The sequence below is a fragment of the Aulonocara sp. 'chitande type north' Nkhata Bay genome, linkage group LG11 (assembly GCF_057382095.1).
Source record: "Aulonocara sp. 'chitande type north' Nkhata Bay isolate Kocher_YH1m ecotype deep benthic linkage group LG11, A_spYH_male_GT1.1, whole genome shotgun sequence".
NCBI lineage: Eukaryota > Metazoa > Chordata > Actinopteri > Cichliformes > Cichlidae > Aulonocara > Aulonocara sp. 'chitande type north' Nkhata Bay.
This window is the reverse complement of record NC_141354.1, coordinates 26,062,887-26,067,598: the sequence shown is the minus strand read 5'-3', so window position 1 is coordinate 26,067,598 and position 4,712 is coordinate 26,062,887.

The following is a 4,712-nucleotide window of genomic DNA, read 5'->3' as shown; positions in this document are numbered from 1 at the left end:
CACAGCAAGAGGGACGACGCGACACTGACTCAGAGAAACACAGGGTTTAAATACACTGGGAAGTAACGAGGGGAATGAGACACAGAAGGAGGGCACAGCTGGGAGAAATCAGGACTGACGAGACAAGCAAAGCAGGACGCATTCACATGAGACACGGACCATCAAAGTAAAACAGGAAGTATCACACAGAGACGCGAACTTGACACAGTGGAGACAGCAACTAAGAAATACAGAGACATAAACCATAAGGCAGAGGTCTAAGAACCAAAATACACAGGGAAATACTCAGCTGGGAACACAAGAGACTAGACTAGAGAGAGTAACAAAAAACCAACCATGAGAACATAATGCACAATGCAGAGTGACAGAAAACAAGAAACTCAAACATGCAAAGACACACAATTACACAGAACAGAGGGGACACAGAGACATGAAGGGCAAGGGATCAAAACTAGAAGCCATAGAATAAATCACACACAAGTACAATAATACAAAAATCACAAAGAACTAAAAACGCTGGGTCAGGAGACCCAGGACCGTGACAACTATCTGTCTATCAGCTCCTGGCTGCTATGTAGGTTACACCTCAAGGATAATGAATACCAGCTTCAATACTGTCTTGTTCAGACAATCTAAAGGCGTTCTGGCTGATGCACAGGAATGCCTGCTCCAGTCTTTCTAAAGGTAGTATTAAAAACTAGCTCAGACTGGTTAAACTCCTTTGAGAAAGGCCCTTTTTTCTCCACCCTCTGCCACCTTTAGTCGGTGACTGTCTACTGTTTTGTCTGGCTTTTTTGTGATGAATCAAACTGCTAGAGTGTGTCATTATATGTGTTAATTGGAACCACATGTTACACACTTGCCTTCGCTACGTTAGCCATAAGGAAAAAGGGGATGAGAGGAGGGGTGGCATCTGGCTGAAACTGGCGAAAGAGAACTGATGCGAAAGGCAAGGAGAGAAAAGAAGATGAAGGGGGAATGAAAAAAAAAAGGGAGGGAATTACTAAATTGTTTGTTTTTGAGGAGGCAAGGGGTGTAGGAGGTGGGTGGGAACAAGGGAGCAATATAAATGTTGTTATGAGAAGAGGCAGTCTCTGATAAGACATTCTCTAATGACCGAGTTTATGTCATTAGCTTTGTTTTAGCCAGTGGGAGAATAGAGTTTATGTGTATTATTAGCTGGCGCACTGAGCCACAGTTTCTAGCTTGGATTCTTCAGCACACATATTTTTGGGCTGTTTTATATTTGTGTGTGGGTGGTATAGAGTCTCTCTGTGCATGACTTGTGCGTATATGTGTTTATGCAGCCGTTACACCAGGCAAAACCTTGCGTACGAGGAGTTCCCAACTCTCCTCTATTATTTACAATTCTCTTTCCTCTTCTCCCGCAATTACCCTACATTCTCTCTCGCTCCAGCCCTCCTCGTCTAGACCACCATGCAGCATGTTCGTCCTTAGATACGTTTCTGCGTTCAGCTCGTTTCCTTCAGCTTCTCAGCATCTCTAAGAGTCACGTCTGAATTTGCGGGTTTCCACCTTACACACCTCTGTCTTTTACACATCTCTAGCTCGAGCCGATTTGCTTGCTGTCAGAGAACGTGGGGGAATCTTCTAACCTCAAGCCATTTGATTCTGGGCTGTGTGCAGCACAGTAATGAATATCAGTCTGACACCTGCTGGGGGGATTAGAACACTGCAGTCTAACCCTGGCTTTGATTGGAAGCCAGTTTGGCAGCGAAGAGACTTTTCCTCTCAGTGCTGAGTGACGAGGACATGTTTTGCCACAAATATGCAGGTTCTCATCTTGGCTGATGTGCACCTGGAATTTATGCTTTGCAGATTTATGTGCATGCCGTTTGCTTTGCATATCTATTGCAGGCTACACTTTGTGTTTATACTGGATTTTCACATGAAAGATTCTTCATCGGCTTTTTCTCACACTCCAGTCTAAATTTATTTAGCCTGCTTTCAGGCTGGCAACCTGATAAACAAAGTAAACACAACATCTGTAGAACCTTTGCTGACATTTATTTGCAGGATAATTATCTTGGTCTGTATTAGTGTTTAGCTATCTGTTCAATAAACTGGCAACTGATTGTATAGAAGGTGAAGAATGCATGCATTACTCTAATGCTGAAGCTGATAGTGAGTATACTGGGTAACTTGTGCCTTATCTTATCTTAGTTATAACAGAACCATTCACTCTCTTCCACTTATCCAATTCAGGGTCGTGGAGGTGCTGCAGGCCATATCATAGAGACCATAGAGACGTGGGGTACAGCCTTGACAGGACGTCAGTCGCTTGCAGCAATAACACAGAAAGACAGACAACCATTCAGTTTTGCATTCACAAACACAGTCAATTTACAATCACCAGTTAACCTAACATGCATGTCTTTGGACTGTGGGAGGAACTGGAGTACCCAGAGATAACAGGAAAACATGCAAACTCCACAGAGAAAAATGCAGCCTGGATTCAAACCCAGGACCTTCTTGCTTTGAGGATACAGGGCTTACCGATTCTTAATGTGGTGCAGTAGCCATGAAAAGCAGCTGAAACCACTGTTTGCTGAATTTAAAAGTGGAAGTTAGCCTTATTTCTTACAAGTTCTTTAAAGGGGTCACTGGATAACCTGAGTTGGATTAAATGTTACCTAATTACCTTATTAATGTTAAAAAAGCAAGGGCACAAAATTAAAAAGGTAAAGATGCATTTATGTACAAGATAAGTTTTTATGGATCATTTAATTTATTCTGGATGAGCAGTTCAAAGTTAAAAACATTTCAATCGCCTTGCATACAAATGGTTTCCCACATTCTCAAGAAATTATTAAAAGAGAGAGAGGGGGGGGGGGGAGAGAGAGAGAGAGAGAGAGAGAGAGAGAGAGAGAGAGATGGAGCGACCATGCCTCTGTATGGACAGGAAATTATTAGGATTTTAATCATAAGCACTGAGGTATTACGTACTAAGTACTGATTCACGCACAGTATGTGGTGGACAGAGAGAAGTAAAATTTAAAAAAAGAAAGAAAGGAAAGAAAATTGCAGCGTAAGGAGGACAGACTGAGAAATGAAGCAATTGGAGAAGAAAAGTGGTGAAAAAAATGCAGCATTATAGAGAGGGGGGGGGGGGGGGGGGATATGGCACTTTAGCGAGGGAGGGGTGGAGGAACTGTTCATTCCAAGGCTTGGCCACATTCCAGTCTGTCTGGCTCTGATTCCAACAGCCTCCTGTTTTTTGCCTTACCTTCACACTCATTGGACCCTGGAGCTGCCTTCTCACTGCCTGATCCAAACTTCAGTCACCAAGGCACCACCTGGTTTAAAAAAAAACAAAGGAGGAGAAGAGCATTAAACATGTGTCATTTAGCTTAAACCCTTCACCCGTCAAAAACAGTCACAAGAGAGTGGAGGAAATTTGGAACAACACACAAACATTTGTCATCTGCCTAAAAGCCCCCACCCTGGATGGGGTGCATATTCATTCTCTGTGGAAACCTCTGGGTGGAAATTCAACATATTTTTGTCCCACTGGAAATGTGGAGAGACTGGAAACATTCCTCGCCGGACAATAGGCTATCAAAGACCCCACAGACCACACCCTGTAGTTCACAGACATGAATCAGGCAGCAACAGGTTACACAAGCGCCGCTGCAGAGGTAACGGAACTGAGCAGAGAGCTCTGCTTACGGTTTCACAATCAGACTGAAGTGCAACTCTGTCCTGTCTCAACCTGAACATCATATGATGATCTGTGAGTTGGCAGCAGCGATGAGAATGTGCAATGAGACGATTAATATATGTGTGTACAAATAAAGATGACTCACATGGTTTTCATGTGATACACATTTGCTTTTTAAAAGGTTAATCCAACATTCAGGCTCCAACATTAATCATGCTAAAAGCACAAAATAAACATTCTGTTTGCAGCTTTCCCCCTTGTTTATATGTTGAAATACACAGGATGGGACTTTTCATTTGACTTTTAATTGTGAAGACTAATGTTTACACACTACCATGTCTTCAGAAGACTTGATCGCTCAGTTATGTTTGCCCTCTAACGTGTAAGGAAATCATTTTAAAAAATGAAACAAGTAAAATCGTGGAATTTCTGGTTTTGTATGACCAAATAAAATAAGCAAGTTGCCAGTACTAGAAGCTAAAACATGACCATCAAGTTCTTAAAATAACCAGTTGTTAATCAGTTAATCTACTTATCATTTTAGCCCTAAACAAGAACAAAGTGTGACTGCTGTGAGAACTGAGAGCATGCTCTGTTATTTTTAGTGTCTCCATCTAACTGAAATGAAACATTAAAAAAGACTTACTTAATAAAACAGAAAAATGACTACACGTGAAGAGGTGATATATGACTCACACCAGGTAGGCTGTGTGAACAATGTGAGTTGGATGTTGGTGAGAAACAAAAGAGCATTATGTCATTGACGTGGCTGAGCTACAGGATGGGAGGTGTCACTTTAACACCAGGTTGCACATCCTGATTACAGGGACAGATAAAATGCAGTTGGTATCTATAATCGAGTTTACTAATCATGCGCACAGAGACTTTCCACGTTTACGGTCTTGCTGCAAAGCAAACAATGATGTGGCAGCCCACTTGGCAACCAATACAAATAATGCCTTTACAATCTGATCTTGAGCTGTGCTAGTCTAGGCAGGTAAGAAGAGCGGCACTAAATGCAGCTTTGTAT